A 24,555-nucleotide genomic window follows, 5' to 3' on the forward strand; every position below is an offset into this window, starting at 1 on the left:
AAAATTATTGGTTACTGCCAAAATTTCAAAAATTTTAGCTACGAGGCTTTTTTTTAGCAACACAATGAGCGTTGCTATTAGTTTGCTTACTGTTGGTGACGATAAGTCTGCGTGGGCAAAGAGTGAAACATTTAGTGACGATAACACTATTTGTCAGTAAAAGTTTAGTTAGTGAAACGAGGTGATTTAGTGATTTGTGTTTTTATTATAACTTTTGAAAGAGTTTTAAATATTCTAATTATTGAATTGTAAAATTAAAATGATCATTGAACTAGATCACAAAATGAACCCATCAAGTCCAAACACACTCTTAAGTTGAGATGACTAATTTTAGATAATTTAAACTCTTCCAAAGAATGTGGTTAGATTATCAATTTCAATATGAGTGGTTTTATTTTCATAAACTAGTTTCAAAATTTATTTTTTTTTCTAAAAAAAATTAGGTGAAAAAATAAAAAAAATACTTCTTATTTTTGTATAATTTTATCTTTTAGGTCATAAATAATTTTTAAAATTTTGAAAAGATATTTTTTATTTATATTGCTCTCAAATTAATTTTAATTTTTTCAAAAAAACAAATCTAAAATTATTTTGGGTTGTTTATTTTTTTTGTGATCTGCCTCTGAGGCGGTGAAATTTCCCTCTCAAAATCCCCCCATTTTTTTCACAGGATAGGCAAATCCCATCATCAGATCTCCCCTCATCAATCTCCACGATTTTCACTCTTGCACACGCTTCTCTCAGAATTCATAGGAAAGAGAGAATGATTGCGAATGGAATCGAAGACGAGGAAAAATGGCTCACCGAAGGCATCGCAGGGATTCAACACAATGCTTTCTATATGCATCGTGCACTGGTAATTCATCAGACCTATCAATCAATATTTCTTCAATCAATTCTTTCATATTCAAAACCCTAATTCTCCGATTCGTGTGTTCATCAGGACTCCAACAATCTCAGAGAAGCCTTATAATATTCGGCGCAAATGTTGTCTGAGCTCGGAGCATCTAGACTATCTCCACACAAATACTTTGAACTCTGTATATATAGCCTTTGATCGTCGTCGACGATTGATTTTTTTTTGTTTGTTTTCTGTATCGAAATTCAATTGATTATTTGTTTACTGTTGTGATGTGTCAGATATGGGAGCCTTTGATGAATTGAGAAGACTTCAAATCTTCTTTAAATAGGAAGATAAACATGGTTGTACGGTCTCGACCTCTATGAACTTGTCCAGCATGCTGGAAACATTTTACCCATATTGTAAGTTAGAATCACTTGTGATTTGGTCCTTCAATTCTATTGTTTTGTTTCTACTAATCACAATATTCATGCATTTCTTGTAGAATTTATGTAACTCCTAAACTATTATCTGGTTCTTATTCTGCCCAATTTATGGAATTCATTTTTTTTTTTTGGCGAAATTCAAAAAAAAAAAAAATTGAAAAAAAGAAAAAAACTGAAGGTTTGACTCTGGTGACAAAATCAAAATAAACATCGAATTTTTAATTTTATCAATTTAAATCATAATATTTTGATTTATGTTCAGTCTAAATCACCCACCTATTTTAGTCATTAAACTCAATGTAGATGTACATAAATTATCTAAAATGTCATTTTTTGTTGAGTTTGATGATTAAAATACTAATTTTCCATCAATTTTATTTAACGAAAACAGGCAAATCAAATTTCATAGGAAAGTGAGCCAATTGAAAAACAAGGAAAAATTCATATTCTGTTTTTTGTTTTCTGACATGCCAGTCTTTGAGGGGTAATAAAGCCAAGGTTAACAAGAAATAGCTTGAAATGAAATTAGAATATTGTAACATTGTTTTGTTGTTTTGGAGATCACAAGGTCATGGCATTGATGAACAAAGACCCTATCCTAGGATGTTCTAATCAAATTTTATAGTTCAATTTCTAGCATAACTTCTAAGCACAAAATTTTTGAACTTGTATGTGCTTAAATGCATTAATGTGCTTCTTTCTTGTGCTTTAGCTGCATTGCTTTCAGGCACTCACTAAAATTAAAAGTTCTACAGATCAGAAAAATAAATTAGAAGCAGAAAACCAAGGGCTGCTTCTGAATTTTGGTTCACAGCTTGATCAGAGCTTAAAAGACCTGCACACGACCATCTTGGGGTCAGTTTCTCAACAGCAGCAACAATTGAGATGCATGGAGGAACACGTCTCTTCATTTCTTGCTAGTAAATATGACGTATGAACTGAAAGCTGATGTCTCTTTCGTATGTTAAACTTGTCAGTTAATTTTGTTAATCTTACATCGTTTTCTCTCAGGCCACTTAGATACTGGAGTCTAGGATCTGTGAGCCCGAGATTGCAGTAAGTTCAGTCAAGAGCTCAGGATCTGTGAGCCCAAGATTGCAACAGAAAAAGCTTGAGTTGGAGAAGCGATCTCGCCTGCCCACCCCTCCTGATTCCAGCAAGTCAAGAAGGTAACCCAATAAGCAACAACCAGAGTCGAGTTCCCCAGGTGGGAAATGTAGACCAAAATCTGAAAACTTGCAGCAAATCGACGACCAATCCAGTGAGATCAGCTGTGAAACAAGGAATTCGAGTTACCTAGAAGATGATATTTCTATGCGATCAAATGGAAACATTGTCTCAGACTCAGGGATAGACACAGAAGTCACCAGTTTGGAATGTTGTGCTGAGACCAATGGCAGCCAGAGTCCATCCATGAAGGCTGCCAAGTACTCAGTTTCTTGCATGGACTACAAATTTGAAGGACAAAATAAAACAGCTCGAGGTAAAATTGCAACTTAATGTAGTATATTAACAAAGGTGGACGATCTTTTTGTCACTAGCTCCATCATTTTTAAATTCATTCAAAATATGATTTTATATGTTTAGCCCTCGTGAAATTATTTGCTTGATGTATTAATCATGACAACATCTGTAGAAAACATAATGCTACGTAATGCACTGTAATGACAATGAGAGATTTTTTTTCGTAACCAGGGTCAGATAAAGCTGAAGGAAGCTGCACTCGACACCTTGGCAAATTCATTTTTAGAGAAGGAGAAAGATCTTCAGGATAAAATTGAAGAGTTAGAAAGAAGATTGGATGAACTCAGTCAAAATAGTGCTAGTTTTTATGAATATCAATTCCAAAAGGTTAGTATCTTTGCATGCATATGTTTCTACAATGCCTTTCATTAGCTGTTTTATGCAAATCATTTGTGGCATTATTAGTTAAAAACTCTTAATCTCATTATTAGCATAAAGACAACATTTTTTCTTTTCTATGTTAATTTCCTCTTGATTTTGTTGTTTGGTGAAGCACACTGACTTCCTCATCAAAATAAAATATATAAAGGTAGTCAAGTTGGACTCTTTTCAGCGTTGAACAATAATAAACCTCTTTGATTTTGATTTTTTTTTAATTAGTTATTTATTTTTGTTTTGTTTTTATTTTTGGTGAAATGTTTTTTAAAGTAATTTCTTTAAACAACCCCACTTTTTAGGAAACACTAAAAAGTTGTTTTCGCACAAAAACAAAATGATGGTGTTTTCAAACTTTTTAGTGTTTTTATTTCTGAAAATACAAAGAAAAAAGGAAAACAAAAATACAACCAAACATTAAGAATATTTTCTTCTCACTACCATGCAGTTTTTTTATGAGCAATACTAAGGGCAATGGCTCATCTTGGATGCAGGTAGCTGAAGTTTCTGAGGACATTCCTTCAAATGGTTGTATACTTGAAGAAGTGAAAACTAAGGATGACAATTTGAGAAGGTACGACTCATTGGGATATAACTTCATTTTCTTTGAGCCGGAATTGATCTAATTTTGCTCTTAATCCCAATCAATTTTTTTATTTTCTGATCTGTTTTCTTTATTTTTGCAGAGATCAAGAGAACCTTGAGGAATTATTAAGTGAAATGGCATTACTGAAGGAGAGGAACAAATCAATATAAGGTGAACTAAAAGAAATGCAAGAGAGATATTCAGAGATAAGTCTCTCTCAAGTTAGCAAAGGTAGAAGGTGAGGGACAACAGCTTGTAATGACAGTATGGAACCTTAAGGATGCAAAAAAGAGCTAAAAAAAATTTCCCATAAAACTGGAAATTGGAAACAGTTCATAGATAAAGCAGCCACGCCCAATCATACGTATATTTGTAATACATTTCTTTTTCTTTCAGATCTTATTGTGTTCCTCATTGGATAAAGTATAAAAATACAAATGGTTTCCCATATATAGGCAGCTGTGCCTTGGCCAAAAAAGGAAAAAAAAAAAGAATTTGCCTTGGTGTCCAATCCTTGTTCTTTTCGTAATCTTATTATAGCTTGTACGGATAATTATGTCACTTCTATCATTTATGTATTCTTTCAATTTATGTGTCGAAAGTTATACAAATTGGCTTCTTTTTATCTGTTCAAGTAACAATTATCCATTCTTGAATCTTAATTTGGTATTGTGGGTGTTCTTAAATAGTTGTCGAATATTCTAGTTTTGATGCTTGAAAACCAATCTATTACCTTGGGGATATGCCCAGTAGAGTTCAACAAGATAGAGAGCTCTTTCAAGTTAAATCAACTCAACAAAGTTCTTTCTTACTATTTTCAATTTTAGTTAAATAGACCTATTTCACAATCTGCTCTGTCCACAGCCATAGGTGTACATGCTTTTGGATTAAATTATACACTATAACAGTTTTACCTTTTGAGATTTGCTCCAATTTCTCAAAAACTTTGCTTGTAGATGAAGAAAAACTTTGGTGCTTTCGTGTGTTCCAAGTACTTGGTTTGAATAACATGAACATTTTATAAAACACTTGAGTCAAAGGTCATCGCCATAATAAATAAATAAAAAGACAACTTAGTGCACGAGAGACTCTTGTTAAAATGTACGCAGTCTTATCCTCAGTTTTGAAGAGGTTGTTTGTGTGATTGAAATCCACCGCGCTAAGATACTAATGACTAGCCTTACTTTTGAGCCAAGTTGTGGTTGAAATGCCATTCTCATCTAATCATAAAGTTGGAATAGATGGTAATTCATGGTATTATTACATAGGAAATGCTATTATATGTTAAACTGGTCATATATGACCAACCAAATTTAAGTCGTGTGTTTGGGTATGAACATAATTTATTCAGATTTGAGTACATTCAAAGTATGCTATCTAAGTACCTATATAATAGTTGGATCTAGAAAAAATAAGAGAAGATGAGAAGAGGATTTTGGGGCCTAATTTTTTTTTTTTTTTGGTAAATAGGGTGCATGAAATTAAATATAGAAAAAGGGTTTTGCATTATTATGAAGTATTATAATGTTTGAAACTTCTTACTGCAAGAAAAAGAAAGATTAAATCTCTATTGGTTCAACTATTTGATTTTCTTTAATTTGATTACTTAACTAGAGAATACCGAGGTAGCTGAATGGGGGATTCAAAGGGGCTCTTGTTGCTAGGTCTTGAACTGTGTTTGGTAACAGGTTACTGTGAAATCTAAATCTAGAGAAGAAATCAATTTCATTATTGCACTATATGGTTGCTGAGAATAGGTGGGAAAAGAACCTATTTAAGTTTGGAGTGCATTAATAGAATGCCTATCAATTATTTTTTTATTTTCTGGGAAATACTTGTTATTTCAGGTAAAAAGCAATGCTTAAAACAATCAAAGCTCTCCAAAAATTAAAAAGATATTCAAGCATTTATGGTAATAAAAAAAATGATACTCTGACAATAACAGTCATATAATTGAAAATCTTTCATGATGCTTGGCATTGTTGTGAGGTGTTTTATATTTTTAGTGTACACTCAAATATACTGTAATTGCAAGTACTCAGCTTCTCTCCCATGCTGTGACTATAGTCTAAGTTAGAGAAGAGCCAGACCCTTTTTCCAAACACTCGACTTCTCTCTAGTCGACTGGAGTCTAATCGTGAGAGGCAAGGTTTTAAAAGGCGGCCGCAACTGTTACGTAACGCCGTTACGTAACGATTTTGGTGGTTACCGACACCCGTTACGGCCGCTTTTATAGTGTGATTGAGATTCACAGGTATGTCGGTCGTAGCGGCTGCCGTAGCAGTCGTAACGGTGTGTAATGTTACGACATCGTTACGTAACGGTTCCAAACTGTTTCTTTCGAAAAAACACACAAAAAAAAGCTGAAAATGGGGAAGAGGGATAGATAGAAGAGGGAAGATAAAGAGAGAAAATGGAGGAGCAAGAGATAGAGAGAGAGAAGAGGGAAGATGATGAACATGTTATTGATTCGTTGAAACTGTAAGACCTATGCTATTCTATTCAACTGCTATCACTCAACCATTTTGTTTGTGTGTCTATCTATATATTGTTTGAAAATAATAATAATAATAGTAAGTGTAGTCATTATCTATTTGGCTTGGTTAAAATATATATATATATATATATATATTTAGACTCTTATTTATTCTCTTACTTTTTTCATTGTTTATCTTATATATAATAGTTAGTGATTGATTTTTTGTATAATATAAAGTCTTTAATTATTAAAATAAAATGTAAAAAACTTAGTTTATAGTGATTTAAAAACATGAAATATATTGGATAATACTTAAAAATTTACAAAAATTGATAAATATTTATTTTAAACCCAATAAATATGATCATGGAAAAAAAATATGCGTATCGATAAGTTTTTTTCAAATTGTGCAAAAAATAAAAAAAATTCACGGTTCCGGTTACCACAACCGTTACGCTACGGCCTTTACACCCCGCAACTGCAACCGCAACCGCAACCGCTTTTTAAAACCTTGGTGAGAGGAGTAGAACCATTTTGCCAAAACTCGAAAGCACGTAACATCAAAGCTGTTAGAGGTGCACCCATGTCTTTTTCTATTCTGGAATCTAATTGTTAGCATCTATCAGAACATCATTTTTTTTGGTTTGGGAAGTGCATTCTATTTTTGTTTCTGTTTCTATTCCAACTCAGCATGATAGCTAATAAATTCATTGAATAATTCTTTTGAACTTAATTTTATATATGTTACAAATTAAAAATACTTTAGTGTTTATCTTCCAGTATTGCTTTTTCCAGTCAACTGTGGCTCCACAAGACTAATACTAAAATGTTGTTTTGGCAAATCTGTATATGCAAGTTGCAAAAATTCTCTAGATTACAAGGTATTTGACATTGGTTGGCAATCGAGTATTTGAAACAGCTTCTGAATAATTGAGTGACCCGTTTTAAGTGATTTTATTTCAGAAATTAGCTGCAAGGTTGAATAAGATGGAGTGTTGCCGGAATTTGGGTCAGTTGCCCCTGAGCATCCTAGTCCAGTCTCTGTTCTAGATGACACAATGTATAGGGATGATGCTCTGTCTCTTGTGAAACAGATGCCAGATGTCCTCAAAGGTAGTGCTTTGCTTTACTGAGACTATCTGGTTTGATATGGCAGAAAAACTTGAGCAGTTATTATTGAATTCCTGATACGTGGCTCTATACAATATTTAAACTTCTGATAGATTTTATTTATTTATTTCAAAAATTGGTTTACTGCACAAGTTAATTTAAATATGCTAGGATATAGTGACTATTATTATGTAAACTTGACATGATCAAAGGAACTGAGGCTCTATCACTTTAATCTGGGTATTGAAAAACAAAGCATAAGTGTATAGTCATCTGGCTATCCAAGGAAACTAATTAAGGTTGTGAACAAATCTTGTGTGTTTTTTCTGTAATTTTGTAGAGAGAAGCAAACTTCGCTAAAGTACATAAGGTTGTGTTTGGATCAAGGCTTTGAAGAGGAATTTGCAGAGAGTGAGAGGGAAAAAAAAAAAAAAAAAGAGATGTGAAAAATGAATGAAATAGAAGCTAGATTTTGATCACATTTCCCTTTCCTTTCCCCTCCACAAATCCCACCCCGAATCCTAGATCCAGACTTTGCCCCATGAAGTTTGCCTCATAGGAAAAATCAAACCATGTCTACTGTAATTTGAGTATCTGTTTTATTTTTGTTACACTTGAATATGGCTCTATACAATATTTAAACTTCTGATAGAATGCACAACTAACTAAAGCATTTGGAAACAAGTCAAATTACATTACAGATGGATAGTTTTTTTTATTTAAAAAAAGAAAAGAAAAGTAGTTCTAGCACCCTGAGTATTGCATAGCTTTGGACTAAAGTTGCAAGTTATTCATTACATTTGAGTGCATTTAGTAGTTCTTCCAAGTAATTTTGTCTTCCTTTGAATTTGCAGCCCGAATATGGTCAATTACTCTGGGTAGCAGTGGGAAAAGGCAGAGTTATCCATCAACCATCTCAACTAGACCAGTATTGCAGAGATATAATCTATTGTAAAGTAAGTCTTCCGTTCCCTCGTTTTTCAGATTTTCTATTAACCTTTTATTTATTTATTTTTTAAAATGTTTTTGGTTTTCTTATCATGTTCTTTCTCTCCTTAAATAGAGAAAAAATTTGTGCGGACCATGGTGCATATGAAGAATTTGTCTCTAGATCCTCATCCATTAATGCAGAATACGAAGCCAAAGCCTATGACACACAGGCAGCTATTAAGGGTAATTAAATCCCTATATATGAAATTGTAATTTTTTCTCTCTCTATTTATCAAACAATGAACTCAAGTGGGAAATATTATGAACTTGCAGATTCACTGATGTTGGACCAGGAAACTAAGGAGGAGATAGACTCCATGTCTATCTTGTGCTTGAATCAGCTTAAGTGCGTCAGGTAGAATCATACTGAAAGCATAACAAATATCAGAAACCAAGCGGAGCAGTGTCTGAGGAAAGATTATTTGGTAGGCTTGCTTGCTTGCTTGATATATCTTTCTTAATGTGAGAATAAGATTATCAGGAAAATATTCTTATGTCTCGTGGTGTTAAAAAGTAGCTAGACATTCCTTAAATTTTATTCTAGGATTTTCGAGAAAATGGTTTTTAGGCTAAGAAGCACGAACATGCAATTTTCAAAAAATGCATGCATAATTTTATATATTTATTATATGTCGTATATTTGAATGTTATACATCAATTAGGCACATCAATTAGGACTGTATATACTGGGTTGATGAGACCTAAAAAAGTTTCATGTTTCGACAAATCTTGAACTTGCCTTGCCCCTTTTAAAACCTTGGGCTACATTACATTACTCTTGAAATCACTGGACAGATGAAAGCACACAAAGACCAAAATTGGTAGTTAGATTGTTCCAATAGAGTTTATTTATTTATTTATTTTGTTTGGAAACAGAGAGTTTATTAAATAGTGTAATTCTACACAGGTTGATCAGCATACTAGTACAACCCCGAAGTTGAAGATAATAGTAGTACCTAGCTTGGCATCCATCGAGGAGATGAGAACGCCTGCAGTTGGAGATCTTATGGTGAATTTTACCAGACCAAATTTGGGCTATACTGAAAGCAAGATCCAACAACATCAACAAGGGTTGTGTCTCGGAGCATCACCTAATAATAGAACTCCTTTTGCAGATGTCAATTTCTCTTAATGAGCTCCTTGATAAGAATATTTAGACAAATGGAAAACTTGAGCAGCTTCATCTATTGTATGTTGTTGGATGAGTCTTAAATTCAACTGGTGCAAACACACATATTCATCAACTGATGAGTTATAAAGTTTGCCAATTCTAAAAGCTGAGGTTGGCTTTATGTTATTCCAAAATGTATCTTATAAACTACTATGTTTGAGGGATGCCTCTTGTAAATCTGTAAATCTTATAAAAAATATAAATGATTTTCAATTATTTTTACTGATGCAAATTTATCATTGTCAAAAAGTAAAGCTTTCTCGACAAACAACTTGTCGGTAAATGTGTTATCAAAAGTTTATTTTTGCCGACTCATATTGTGTTACTAGAAGTGTATTTTTTGTCAATGCAAATTTGTCGTTGCCAATAGTAAAGTTTTCTCGACAAACAAATCGTCGGCAAATGGCAACATTTACCGACGTAAATTTGTCGTCAAAAGTTTACTTTTGCCGACTCATATTGCGTTAAAAGTATATTTTTAGCTAACGCAAATTTGTGTCGGGAAAAGTGTCGCACAATCATCATATTTGAACTACTTTTATCGACGCAAGGTAAATTGCCGACGATGGATGAAAGCTTTTACCGACGACTATGTTTGTCGCTGAAGGCATTACTTTTACCAACGCAGTGATAATTTCGTCGGCAAAAAGTTTTGCCAACTCACTTTTACCTATGGGTTGCTGACGTAGCTCTATGTGTCCCCGAAACTTTTTGCCGACGAATTTTTTCTTTTAGCAACAAATTTTGTTGCGTTGCGAAAAATGCAATTTCTTGTTGTGATTTCACTTCTTGCCCTCTTATATTATTTTATTTCATTGAGTTTATTTTCTTCCGATGGAGGTACATATGCTTTGCTCCAATCCTAGTAGAGTGTGAGGGTCAAGATCAACTACCCCACTGGGACCAATAATGTTTTGAAATTATTGGCTACATGTGCATACACTGGCTTCTAGGATGGTGTAAAAAACAAGGTTTTAAAAATTAGATCGGTGAATAAATTAGATAAGTGATCATATGGGTGGGTTATTAATTTAATTATGTAAAATCAAATTAAATTGTGACTTTGTAATTACTTAACAAGTAGATTAAAAATTATGTCTAAATACAAAATAAGTATTAAATAGAGAACTCAGACCACAAATCTAATTTTTAAACTTTTGTGATAATTATTTCACGCACTAAACTATTAGAGTCATAAAGAAATGCATTTCTGTTGGACAAATGTACAATTGTGTTTGTTTTATACATAAAAACTTGGAAATTTCATAACTTGAGTTCTACATATCCATTTTTAATAAAATTGATATTTATATATTCGGTTTTTTGAAGATCTTTCAGACAAGATCAACATGGACTCTCCTTTTTGAGGTCTTTCAAGTAAGATCGATATTCAATGTGAAATTTTGAGGAAAAAAAAAAAAGAAAAAAGAAACAAGTTATAATATAATATGTGGACTTTTTAAAAAATTAATTAAAAAATAGAATGAATTTAAAAATTAAAAATAATAACATATATGCTTATCTGTATATTTTTAAATCACTTTTAAATGAAAAAACTTTTTAAAAAATGGGGACAAATAGATCTAAATATGGGGACAGATAGGTTAAACGTGGTGTTAAAATCCACCTACTCTCCACCTACTTCACCCACTTAAACCTACTCCACTAAACCTAACCCACTACACCACTACCACCTCACCTACTCCACTAAACCTAAACCACTACACCACTACCCCCTCACCTACTCCACTAAACCTAACCCACTACACCACTACCACCTCCACTTCACCTACTCCTTACCTACTACACACTCACCCTCTTCTATATATAGGAATCATGAATCATTGTAATAGAAATCAATATATCAATCAATAATAATACATACAATTTATTCTCTCTCTTTCTCTATACATTATTTCTTACATGGTATCAGAGCAGGTTTAGAACCTAGTATTTTCGCTTCCCCGGCGGGCGGCAACCTCACCTTAGCCGCCCGCCGGACCTCAACCTATTCCGCTGATAAAATCAACAAAGATTTGTGCAACTGTAGTCATGTGTGAGGCTGATGGAGAAGAATTCTTCACCTCATATGACGAGACAGTCTGGAACTGGAAACACTGCAACATTCTGCTCTGGAATTCTGCAGCAGCTAGATTATAGCTTGGTTGAGTGCCAAGCTTTGGTTCTTCCACCCACTCTTGAACTTGCCCAGCAAAGTGTGAAGGTTCATGCTTGTGTTGGAGGGACTAGTGTGCGCGAAGATCAGCGCATTCTCTCCAATGGGGTTCATGTTGTTGTTGGTACTCCTGGTCGTGTGTTTGACATGTTGCGGAGACAATCACTTCGCCCTGTTTACATCAAAATGTTTGTCTTGGATGAAGCTGATGAAATGCTGTCACGAGGTTTTTAAAAATCAGATCTATGATATTTTCCAGTTGCTGCCACCCAAAATCCAGGTTGGGGTGTTCTCAGTTGCTGCCACCCAAAATCCAGGTTGGGGTGTTCTCTGCCACAATGCCACCAGAGGCTCTTGAAATCACCAGGAAATTCATGAATAAGCCTGGAAAGAGAAAAAGCTCATGCTAGGATTTGCGAAGTGATTCGCTGCAGGAATTTTGGCTTTGGATGAAACCCTTACCATACTCCACTCATTCTCTCCAACTGTTCTAACTTTTTATTTTTATTATTATTATTATTATATCAAATAATCAATGCACTCATGTTCCCCACTAACAGTGTCCACTTTTGACCCAAACCATTTTCAATCCATCATTTCTCCTTCACCTTTTGCACCCCACTCACCGACTCTCTCTCCACTTTATCACATGGGTTTGTCCCTCTCTCTCCTCCATTTGATTTCAAAAATCACTTATTTTTATTTATTTTTTCGAAGTCACTTTTCCTCTTTTTTAAATACCCCACTTTATTTTGAAACAATCGCACTGATGTTTTTCATATAATCCATCTATAAATATTTTTTATCTATTTTCTTTCTCCCTTGTTTTCTTTCATTTTATTTTTATTTTTTCAACAAAACACTCCCAAAAAAAAAAAAAAAAAAAAAAAAACAGCATTTTACAAACTTGTCATTTCTTCATGCCGGGGCTCAACCCCGATCAGCATTTTACACCATAAAAAAAAATAAATAAATAAAAATAAAAATAAAAAAACACAAAACAAACCAAAACACAACCAACACAAATCGGAACAGTGGGATTTTTCTTCTCGCCTATTCCGCCGGTCTTTTCTTCTTGCCACCGTCTTGGGCGGCCCTTGCCGGTGTTGCCTCCGTGTTTCCCACTCCACTGGGCATGATCACTACTCCCTGCTCCTCCACTGCAGCATATGGCGGCCCTCCAAATCGGAACATAAAACTGGCCTTCCGCTTCAGCTCCTTGTTTTCCGCCTTTAGCACACTTATCTCTGCTCGCGCATCCTTATACATGCGTTGGAGCAGAGCCAGTTGGGCGTTTAACTGCTGCACCTCATTTGTCCTACTCTGCAGCCGGTTCGACAAATTTGTAACCGCAGTCATGGTTTCCACACATGACTTCAAGGTATACTGATTGGCCTCCACATCCGACTGCACCGCCATTTTTTGCTCCACCGACCGCATCGGAAAGTTCAACGGAGCAAAACCAGAGGTGTTTGGTTGAGGTTCACTGGCCACCGCACCAGTTATTTCTCTTGTGGACTCGTTCAGTTCTGGAAAGAGCGTGAGCAGACCACGGGACGAGGAGGCCATGTTCTGGGTAGCTGGACGGGAAGAAGAGGCCATGTTGCTGAGTGTTTCACAGACGGGTTGGTTACAGAGTATTACAGAGTTTCCTTCTCAGCAAAGGAAGAGTTGTTTTCAGAGGATTTTCAGAAGTTTTTTTGTCTGCCTCAGCCTCAGCATCAACCTTGGTTAAATAGCGAGGCAGCCACGCGTATCGCGCGCCACTTGACGCCAGACGACAAACGGGCGCGCCAGTCAAGGCACTCACGTGCCTCGCCATCATGTCCGGCACATCTTTTTATGACTTGGGCTCGCCTTTTGATGGCACGTCTTTTTATGGATTGGGCACGCCTTTTGATGGCACGCCTTTTTATGGATTGGGCACGCCTTTTGATGGCACGCCTTTTGAAAGATTGGGCACACCTTTTGAGGGTGCGACTTTTTAGGGGTCCGACAAGACTCTGTAAACTGTCCCAACATTGATTCCGGTTAGCTCCTTTATGGGTCCGACAAGACTCTGTAAACTGTCCCGACATTGATTCCGGTTAGTTTCTAAAAGGTCCAGCAAGACCCCGTAAACTGTCTTCTACATCGGTCCGACATGACCCCGTAAACTGTCTTCTACATCGGTCCGACATGACCCCGTAAACTGTCTTCTACATCGGTCTGATACGACCACACAGTCTCTGCTACAACGGTCCGACATGACCCCATAAACTGTCTTCTACATCGGTCTGACACCGCCATCCAGTGTCCTCTACACCGTTATGACACCACCATACAGTGTCCTCTACAACGTTATGACACCCCCATACAGTGTCCTCTACAACGTTATGACACCACCATCCAGTGTCTTCACCAATGGTCTGACACGACCATACAGTGTCACCTATCCTCTTTTATTTTTATGTATTTTCTTGTTTTGTTACTCTCTCCAAACTCAAGTTGGTTAGTTCCTATCCCCCTTGAGTTTGCGGGGGGCTGTTAAAATCCACCTACTCTCCACCTACTTCACCCACTTAAACCTACTCCACTAAACCTAACCCACTACACCACTACCACCTCACCTACTCCACTAAACCTAAACCACTACACCACTACCCCCTCACCTACTCCACTAAACCTAACCCACTACACCACTACCACCTCCACTTCACCTACTCCTTACCTACTACACACTCACCCTCTTCTATATATAGGAATCATGAATCATTGTAATAGAAATCAATATATCAATCAATAATAATACATACAATTTATTCTCTCTCTTTCTCTATACATTATTTCTTACACGTGGGGACATTTATGTATAGTTAAAAATATCATGACAGATAGGATAAAAAAAAATGGAGGGAGATAGGTAACAAATATATGGACATATAGGTTCAAATATGAGGATAAAGAGGTTCCGATACGATGATAGATAGGTTAAAAATATGGGGATAGATAGGTCCAGATATGGTGATAAATAAGTTAAAAATATGGGGACAAATAGATCTAAATAAGTTCAAATATGGGGAAGTTTTTTTTTTAAGATTTGGGGGACAAATTGTTTAAAAAGAGGCTTATCTCTATACATTAAAGCCTATTTGTCCATTTTTAAGACCTATTTGTCCATTTATTTATTTATTTATTATTTTTTGTCATTTCAACGCCTATCTATACATTTTCAAGTTAAAAATATATTTTTTTCTATACCTCTCCCTAATTTGTTTATATATATATATATATATATATTTTTTTTAATGCCTTTAAAGAACCTAAACATAAAAATACTACCATTTTTCTTTTTACGTTAAAATTTCAACAGGTCATAACTTTTCGCTCGATGATCTATTTCCATGTAAATTTTTATATACAACAAACATAGCCAAAGACAGTTTCATCACTTATTTTTACGAGAAAAAATGCTTCTTTTGGCATTGAATTTGAATTTTTCACATAAATCATGAGATGCAAGATCGAAAAATCTATCTATATAAATTTTTTATTATATATATATATATATTCTATCTGTTGATCTTGTTTTAACAATCCTGAAAATATGATTCCAGAAATATTAATTCTATTAAAATTAGATGTGTAGAACTCATGTTATAGAATTTTTAAGTTTTTTAATACAAAATACATATAAAGGGCAAAGATATTTAGAATTGTCTTTCCCAGTCAGAGCATTTTAGACTTACCAACTAACAAATGTCATGTATATATCCTGTACGGGGAGGAAATAATTCTCCTCGTATAATCCTGTTGACCAAGTCCACGCTCCTCCGTACGACGTCGCTTTGTCACCTGAAAACACAAACGTGAGCTAGCCGGCGGGTGTGTGCCGGAAACCTCTCCGATGCCTAAGTCAGAAAACTTGACAAATAGACAAAGCTCTAAGTTCTCAGAAAGATTGTGTTCAATTACCTCCTCCAAGGTGATGCTTGTAGGCTTTTATAAGTTTCCCGTGGCACAATCCTGGTAGGACTTGTATTTCTCCATGCAGAATCCTCCTAGGATTCATACTCCTAAGGATAATGCTTATCCTTTTACACCCTCCCCCACTGCTTAAACCAAGTGGGATGGTTTTCTCCATGGCCGAACTACCACATGACCGAAATAACACTGGCTATGCTGAGCCACATAGAAGGCCGAACTATCCTTAGCTCGGTCTTCTCTACTAACTCATTACTTCGGCTGCCCTTGTTCAACCTGGGTGCGTTTAGATCAAACTTCCAAGTAGCAAGTTCTGACTGACCTAGCCAGAGTATGTCATGACCGGACTAACTCCGAAGCCGGTCTTCCCAGAACATATTGCGACCGGACTAACTTTGCGACCGGCCTAACTCCGAGTTGCCTCTGGACCGGAGTAGCTTTACTCCTCCTTGGGCCGAAGCAACTATCTTTTCTTGAGCCGGAATACACTCACCTCCTTGGGCCGAAGTAACATTGTCTCCCCAAGGCCGGAGTAACCTTGCCTTCTAGGCCGGAGTATTCAGTACGGCCTTTTTACCTAGTCCTCTACGCTTTGGGCCTCGAAACCCAACTCAAAGCTCGGCCCAATTTTTCCCAAAAATTACCCTCTCAATTGCCCCTTAATTCCATCTGCTTAGCATGATTGGGATTACCAGTTTATCAGCTGAGCTGCCATCGTTTTAAGCTATTCCAGCCGAGCTAAAAACCCTCGAATTTTTCAGCCGAACTAATTTTACTCCGGGCCCTGGTTTGTCCGGTCAAAAACGTCTCTTCAATCATAGTGCCTGTAACGCTTCCCATTCCAGTGACACGTGGCAGGCTCCGATTGGCTAAGGACGGCTGTCACGCCGTCTCCGTGCTTTGAGATCTTGAAACAGTTCCCGCCCAAATTTTGGGCTCTCTAACAAAAGTGAACCCTGAGGCTAGGGTATCTTCACTTTTACCACCCTTCATACTCTCTCTCTGCTTTTTTGCTGCTCGAGTTCTTGAGCTTTGAGCTTACTGTGTTCGTGCTTCCGTTGCTGCTACTGCTCCATCTTCAGCTTCTTCTTCTCCAAACTGGTAAGTTCTGAGAAAACTTGTTGTTTTTTTGCTTTCTTCATTTCTATTTTCTTTATCTGGGTGAAGCATGCTTGTGTATTCCTTGTTTTTGCTTCTGTACTTTCATGAAAAAATGAATAGAACTTGTATGTGTATGAACTGTTATGTAGAAAAACAAGCCTTAAATCCAAAATCACATTGCGACCGAACTAGGATTCTGTTTGCCCCTAATATGTAGATTTCTGTAGTCAATAACCGAACTAGAACTTGTAGGAATGTCAGTAGTTTCTCCTGAACCACTCTAGCCAAGATAAGATTACCGAACAAGCTTGCACATACCGAACTAGGTACTTCGGTCTCCAACCGAGCTAAGACCTTGGGGCCAAGCCGGCTTTCTTAGTTCTAAAACCGAACTCAGAAAGCCGCCCCTAGGGGCTCAGCCGGAGTAACTTTCCTCACACTGCAACCGATTTAGGCCTTGGGACTAAACCAGCTTTCTTAGTTTTTTAGACCGAACTCAGAAAGCTGCCCCTAGACGTTAAACCGGTCTAAACTGCTCAAAACCGAGCTAAGAAACCTTCTGATGAGCCGAGGTAGAACCAGCCCACTAAGCCGAAGTAGGATTTGTATATCTTGCTTATAATTTGTAGCACGGTCCAACGATCTGTGCTTAACCCCTTTGTTTTCTACTTTGCAGACTTAGGTTGCCCAGGCACTCCTGCGTGTGCTCAACCGAGCTACTGAGCCTAGTTTTTGTACCGAAATAATTTATTCATAAATTATACAACAAATGGGTAAGTATAGATATTTAGTCGAAACCCCTGGTGGCATGGCCGAATTTAGGCAAGATTACCAGATTCCTAATGATGTCCATCTGACGTTGGCCGAAAAAGATGCTACCCCCTGGAACAATGAAGGCTTCGTCCCCTTTACCCTTCAATCCATAATAGAAACCGGACTACGGTTTCCTGTCCAACCGCTAATCTGCGAATTTCTTAGACAGACTAGGTTATGCCCCACCCAACTATCCACCAATACATATCGTATTATAATGGGGATAGCCGCATTAAACCACCAAACCGGACTAAATCTTGGTCTGGCCGAGATCTTTCATCAGTATTCCATCGGCTCAAAGAATGCTGGGTGGGTCTACTACCTTAGAATTCGCCGCCGCCGAGAGAAGATAATTAAGCACACTCCGGACAAAGATCTTAACGATGATGATTTCTTTTGGGTCTCTGGGAACTTTGAGGATTTTCAAGCTCAAATTCCTGGCCGACCTATAAATTGGAAAATGGGAGAGCCTGGTAATTTTACTTCGGTCTTCTGCTTTGTGTGTTATCTCGGTTGTTTAGTCTATTAGCCGAACTAACACTTCTCTCTTTTTTGCAGATTTCGCCCATCTCCATTCCTTGTATAGCTATCCCAACCTCGGAGTCTTGCGAGCCGCATTTCGGATTAAAGAAAGAGATTGGGCCAAGCTTCTAAATTTTGAGCCGACCTATCGCTACAGCGGTCGCCGAAAAGCAAGGGTGACTGACTTCCTTCTTGAAGAGGCACCGGAGCCGGACCCAACTTTGCCCGAGATAAGACTTGTCCCTCTAACCGCAGAAGAAGAGATGGCGAAAAGGAGCAGAGTCAGGGCCCTTCTCACCGAAACAACTAGGCCCGAAGTGGCGCCTCCCAGCCAACAGCAGCCTGCTGTTGTCGCCCTTCCTTCCCAACAGCCATCCTCTTCCCGCCGAACCAAACGTGCCCGAACTTCCGAACCCGAACGAGTTTTGATTGATGAAGAAACTCCTATTCAGCCGAGCTTACCACCGAGCCCCCAACCGGAGTCTTCCGACCGAACCATCGGCTGCTGGGCACCGAAACTAACCTTCAACGACCGAGACATTCTAGACACAGACTCGGTCATTGCTGAGAAGGACCACCTGTTGGCCATCAATCTGGCCAAGAGCGTGTGTCTGCCCAAAGACATGGAGCATCACCAAAAACAATTAACCACCGAGCTGAAGTCCATTCGGTCTGCGACTAAATCAATGATTCTGGTTAGTAACTTCGGTCGAATTTCTATTTTTTCCTCTTTTTATTTTCAACTTTTTCTTCGGCTAAAAGGAAGTTGCTTTGTCAGGCCATTCAGAAGAACCAAATCACCCACAGGAGAGTACTGGAGCTGAGGAAAGTGACAAGGCAAGCAGCGGCCGAGGCAGAGGCGAAATCGGCCGAACTAGAAGAAGCTAGAAAGGAACTGGCCGAACTCCGAGGTGAGGTCGGCCGACTGACCGGAATGGTTAGTTTGGCCGAAGCTGAAAAACAAAAGACTGCCATAGTTCTGAAGGACAAGTACTTGCGCGAGTTGTTAAAACTTGAAAGAAAGAAGGATGCCGAAATAAAGGAGAAGGTAAAAGAGGCTGACAAGCAGGGCTTCAAGAGGGCAGAGGATGCTTACGCCCTACAATGCAATGCTGCCAAGGATCTTTTCTTTAAGTGCGGCTGGAGGGGAGCCGTTGAGAAGCTCGGTCATGATCCTCAGACCGAGGTTTTCAACCCTCCAGCCTACTTTATACCGAACTCCCTACTGGAATACGCCAATACGATGCAGCAGCAATTCCTTGAGGACTCAGGTTCAGATGAAGACTCTGCCACTGAGGATACTCCGGTTGAAAACGTGGATCAGATAGATCGACCGGAGTCCAGAGTGGAAGATCTGACTGTTGAGCAGCCAAATGAAACTGTGGCTCCGGTCGATACCACTATTGTGACTGAAGGAGTCCTGCCGCTAGAGACCGGTCTTCCAGCTATCACTGATGCTGCCTTTGATGCCGAGATTGAAGATCTTTTCGCTTGACTTTGTATTCTTTTTCTTTGTAACCGAACTACACTCGTTTGTAATGACTTTTTCTTTGAATGAAAATTTTACGCCAACTTTTATCCCGGTTGTTGTGTGTATGCTTGCATTTGTAATGTCTTCTATTACTCCAAATGTTATTTCGGTTTTTGGTTGGTTAAACTGTACTTAGCAGCCAACCACTCCTTAGCCGACATAATTACTTCGGCTGAGGAGTACTAAGTGTTGGTTTAATCCAGCCAACCATTCTTCAGCTTTACACTTACTTCGGCTGAAGAGTAACAAGAGTTGGTTTATTCCAGCCAACCACTCTTCAGCCTTGCACTTACTTCGGCTGAAGAGTAACAAGAGTTGGTTTATTCCAGCCAACCACTCTTCAGCCTTGCACTTACTTCGGCTGAAGAGCAACAAGTGTTGGTTTATTCCAGCCAACCACTCTTCAGCTTTGCACTTACTTCGGCTGAAGAGTAACAAGAGTTGGTTTATTCCAGCCAACCACTCTTCAGCCTTGCACTTACTTCGGCTGAAGAGCAACAAGTGTTGGTTTATTCCAGCCAACCACTCTTCAGCCTTGCACTTACTTCGGCTGAAGAGTAACAAGAGTTGGTTTATTCCAGCCAACCACTCTTCAGCCTTGCACTTACTTCGGCTGAAGAGCAACAAGTGTTGGTTTATTCCAGCCAACCACTCTTCAGCCTTGCACTTACTTCGGCTGAAGAGTAACAAGAGTTGGTTTATTCCAGCCAACCACTCTTCAGCCTTGCACTTACTTCGGCTGAAGAGCAACAAGTGTTGGTTTATTCCAGCCAACCACTCTTCAGCCTTGCACTTACTTCGGCTGAAGAGTAACAAGAGTTGGTTTATTCCAGCCAACCACTTTTCAGCCTTGCATTTACTTCGGCTGAAGAGCAACAAGAGTTGGTTTATTCCAGCCAACCACTCCTTAGTTATGCACTTACTTCGGCTAAGGAGTACAAAGTGTTGGTTTATTCCAGCCAACTATTGAAGTTAGTTTTTCCAGCTAACTTCTAGTATTTGGTTATTCCGACCAAATGTCCTGCGGCCTGGATCCTTATCCAGGGCTTAGGAAGGGTGTTGGTTTAGTCCAGCCAACCTCTAAGTTAGTTTTTCCGGCTAACTTAGAATGGAATGCTTGCAATACACTTAAGTTTTGAAAGCTAACTTTTAGAAAGAGTAATCTGTGCTAAAAAGAATCTCATTGTATTGAAGGAAGAGAAAATTACATAATGTTTGAAAAAGAAAAGCTAAAAGTAAAATATCTTGAGATTGGCCGTATTCCATGGCCTAGGGATTGCCTTGCCATCCTTGTCTTCTAGGTGGTATGCCCCTTTGCCGGCTAACCCAACCACCTTATAAGGACCTTCCCAATTTGGGCCTAACTTGCCGTCTCCTGGGACCAAGGTGTTTCCCATTACTTTGTGCAGTACCCAATCGCCAATTTTGAATTGTCTTGGATGAACCTTTTTGCTGTATTTTCTGATTAACTCTCGTTGGTATGAGGCGATGTGGACCAACGCTCTTTCTCTTCTTTCTTCTGCAAGGTTGAGTTCTAAGGCTATGGCTTCTCCATTTAAGTCTGGATCAAAATTTTCGTTTCGAATTGTGGGGAGGCCAACTTCTAGTGGGATCACTACTTCCATGCCATAGGCTAAGGAAAATGGTGTTTCTCCAGTTGATCGCCGAGGTGTGGTGCGGTAAGCCCATAAGACGTGAGGAAGTTCATCCGCCCACTTGCCTTTTGCTTTCTCTAGCCTTTTCTTTAGTCCATCCAAGACGACTTTATTTGATGCTTCAGCCTGCCCATTTGCTTGAGGATAAGCCGGTGTGGAATTGTAGAACTCTATCTTGTATTCTTCACAAAAGCTTCTGAAGATTCTGCCGTCGAACTGAGTTCCATTGTCTGAGATCAGTGCTTTTGGTATGCCAAACCGAGTGATAATATTTTGCCAAACAAACTTCTTCACATCTTTTTCTTTGATTGATGCCAATGCTTCTGCTTCCACCCATTTTGTGAAGTAGTCTGTTGCTGCGAGAAAGAATTTTCTGCCTCCGGGTGCTGTTGGAAGTGGTCCTACTATGTCTAAGCCCCACATTGCGAAAGGCCATGGGCTAGTTAAGGGTAGGAGTTCTCTTGCTGGTTGATGTATTTGGTGCGCGAATTTCTGGCATTTTTCACACTTCTTCACGTATTTCTCTGAGTCTGCTTGCATATATGGCCACCAATATCCTTGTGAAATAGCCCTGTAGGCGAGCGACCTTCCCCCTTGATGACTTCCACATACCCCTTCATGTATTTCGAACAGGAAGGCTTCTACTTGGCTGGGATGAACGCACTTGAGGTAAGGCCCAGAAAACGACTTCTTGTATAATGCCAAAGATGGAGATAGCCAAAACCGCTGCGACTTTGCCCTTATTCTGTTGGCTTCTTTTTTCTCTTCTGGTAGGATGCCGTCTTTTAAGAACAGGATGATGGGATCCATCCAAGAAGGGCCTAATTCTGCGCAACATATTTCTGCTTCGGGGACTTCTATGCTTGGTCTTGGTAAGAAGTCGATGAGTAATGGATGAGGGATTGATGTATCTGCCATTGAGGCAAGGCTTGCTAGCTCGTCCGCTCGGCTGTTTTCCTCCCTGCCAATTTGTTCTATCCTTACCACATCAAACTTCTTGATCTCTGTTCTGACTAACTCTTGGTACATGGCCATTCTGTCGTCCTTTGCTTCGTATTCGCCAGAAATTTGGTTTACCACCAGCAGAGAGTCACTGTACACCATTAGTTCGGTTGCTTTCATGAAGTGTGCCGACTTGAGTCCTGCGAGAAGCGCCTCATACTCTGCTTCGTTGTTGGATGCTGGAAAGCCAAGGTTGACTGCTTGCTCTATAACCAGGCCGTCTGGAGAGATGAGGACTATGCCAAGCCCTGCACCATGTCGGTTGGATGCTCCATCCACAAAGAGCTTCCACATCTCTCCAACGAATAGTTTCCAGCAAGTGGAAGGATCAGACGATGTCGTGAGGTCAAGAAGGGTGTTTTCTTCAAAGTCCAGGTTGGCTGTCTGCCCTTCGTCCTCTGTTTGAACTGCTGGTGAGCCTTTGTTTGGCTCCTCCTTGTTGTCCTTAGTATGGTCTGCCTTTGTGTTTGATGGACTACCTTCCACTAGGGGTTGCGCTATTCCGGCGTCAACTTCCGTCCCTAGTTCGGTTGATAGACTACCTTCCACTAGGGGTTGCGCTGTTCCGGCGTCAACTTCCGTCCCTAGTTCGGTTGAGTCAGTCAGGTCGACTGGGCAGATATGATGACTTCCAGGAGTAAACTCTGCGATGAAGTCTGCCAAAGATTGAGCTTTTATCGCGGTCTTGGGTTGGAACTTGATGTCGAATTGTCCCAACTCTACTGCCCATTTCAAAATTCGCCCACTGAAGTTCGCCCTTTCAAACAGAGCTTTTAGTGGAAAGGCTGTGAGGACGACTATGGTGTGGGCGTGAAAGTAATGCGCCAACTTTCTAGATGCCATCATTAACGCTAATGCTAGCTTCTCTAAGGGCAAGTACCTTGTTTCGGCTCCCAACAATGTCTTGCTTACATAAAAGATGGGTAGGTGTTGTATTCCTTCTGCACGAACCAACACTGCGCTAACTGCGTGCTGAGAAACTGCCAGGTACAAAAAGAGTTCTTCACCAGGAACTGGAGTAACAAGTAGTGGTGGGGAAGACATGTACTCCTTCAAGCTTTCCAGAGCTCGGTCGCATTCTTCATCCCACTCAAACTTGGCTTTTAAAGCTTGGAAGAATGGTCGTAGTCTGTCTGACGACCTGCTTATGAACCGGTTGAGCGCAGCCGCCATACCAGTGAGATGCTGCACTTCTTTGACTGAGTTTGGTCTCTCCAACTCCTGGATTGCTTTGATCTGAGAGGGGTCTGCTTCTATACCTCGGTTGGTCACCAGGAAGCCCAAGAATTTGCCAGATCCAACTCCGAATGCGCATTTGGATGCGTTGAGGCGCAACTTGTGTTTCTTCAGGATCTGGAACATCTCGCCCAAATCTTTCAGATGGTCATTCTTATCCTTGCTTTTGACCACCATGTCATCGATGTAAGCCTCCATTGTTCTGCCTAACAATGGTTCAAACATCTTGGTGACCATCCTCTGGAATGTTGCCCCTGCGTTCTTTAGGCCAAAGGGCATGACCTTGTAGCAATATAACCCCCTTGGAGTTGTGAAGGATGTGACCTCCTGGTCTGGTTCATGCATGGCGATCTGGTGGTAGCCTCTGTATGCATCCAGGAAGCTGAGACGGTTATGTCCTGCCGTTAAGTCCACCAGTTGATCTATCCTTGGTAGAGGGAAGCTATCTTTTGGGCACGCCTTGTTGACTGTTTTGTAGTCGACGCAGACACGCCATTTACCATTCTTTTTTGGCACTACGACGGTGTTGGAGATCCAGGGTAGTGCACTTCCCTTATCGCTCCTGCCTCCAGCAGGTTGCCTACCTCTTCGGCCACTATTTCGGCGTGGTGGAGTGCCGATCTGCGTGTGCGTTGAATGACTGGTCTGGCGGATGGGTGGACATTGAGTTGGTGACTGATGAAGTTTGGATCAATGCCTGGCATGTCGTAAGGTGTCCAGGCAAACACTTCGATATTAGAGGTCAAGAATTCCAAGACCTCTAATCTCTCAGAGCTGGACAATGATGAGCCAAGCAAGAAGAACTTATCCGGGTTCTTCTCATCTATTTTTACCTCCACCAAGTCTTCCACCGCTTTCTGATCAGCCTCTTTGCCGACGTCAGCGAATAGTTTATTACTTTCTGGCTCTTCCACCGAATGAACGTATCCTTTGGCAGCTCGGCTTCCATTCGCTGTGGCGAAGCACTGTTTTGACATGATCTGATCGCCATAGACTTCTTCAATTATACCGGCGTCATTGGGGAACCGCATTAC

General features: G+C 39.2%; 3 long non-coding RNA genes across 7 annotated transcripts; 2 read left to right on the plus strand and 1 right to left on the minus strand.

Annotated features, from left to right (window-relative positions):
- The first annotated feature begins 601 nt into the window (after positions 1-601).
- LOC114256175 (uncharacterized) lies at positions 602-4,839 on the plus strand. Of its 5 annotated transcripts, none has more exons than XR_014329415.1 (8): positions 603-856; positions 944-1,040; positions 1,141-1,263; positions 2,000-2,218; positions 2,299-2,770; positions 2,983-3,138; positions 3,681-3,760; positions 3,873-4,839. It is a non-coding gene; the product is annotated as an uncharacterized LOC114256175 (long non-coding RNA). The 5 variants fall into 5 exon arrangements; XR_014329413.1 differs by having other exon boundaries at positions 605-856; positions 2,043-2,218; XR_014329416.1 differs by having other exon boundaries at positions 602-856; positions 944-1,263; positions 2,043-2,218; positions 2,299-2,456.
- Positions 4,840-6,779: 1,940 nt separating this feature from the next.
- On the plus strand, positions 6,780-9,777 carry LOC145790586 (uncharacterized). The gene is made up of 5 exons (XR_014329417.1): positions 6,780-7,364; positions 8,216-8,317; positions 8,425-8,534; positions 8,625-8,776; positions 9,259-9,777. It is a non-coding gene; the product is annotated as an uncharacterized LOC145790586 (long non-coding RNA).
- A 2,139-nt stretch (positions 9,778-11,916) lies between these two features.
- Positions 11,917-14,528, minus strand: LOC145790588 (uncharacterized). The gene is made up of 2 exons (XR_014329419.1): positions 14,350-14,528; positions 11,917-14,307 (listed from the first exon to the last, which is right to left on the minus strand). It is a non-coding gene; the product is annotated as an uncharacterized LOC145790588 (long non-coding RNA).
- Positions 14,529-24,555: the final 10,027 nt, after the last annotated feature.

This window comes from Camellia sinensis, chromosome 5, assembly GCF_055761805.1.
Source record: "Camellia sinensis isolate YWXY chromosome 5, ASM5576180v1, whole genome shotgun sequence".
NCBI lineage: Eukaryota > Viridiplantae > Streptophyta > Magnoliopsida > Ericales > Theaceae > Camellia > Camellia sinensis.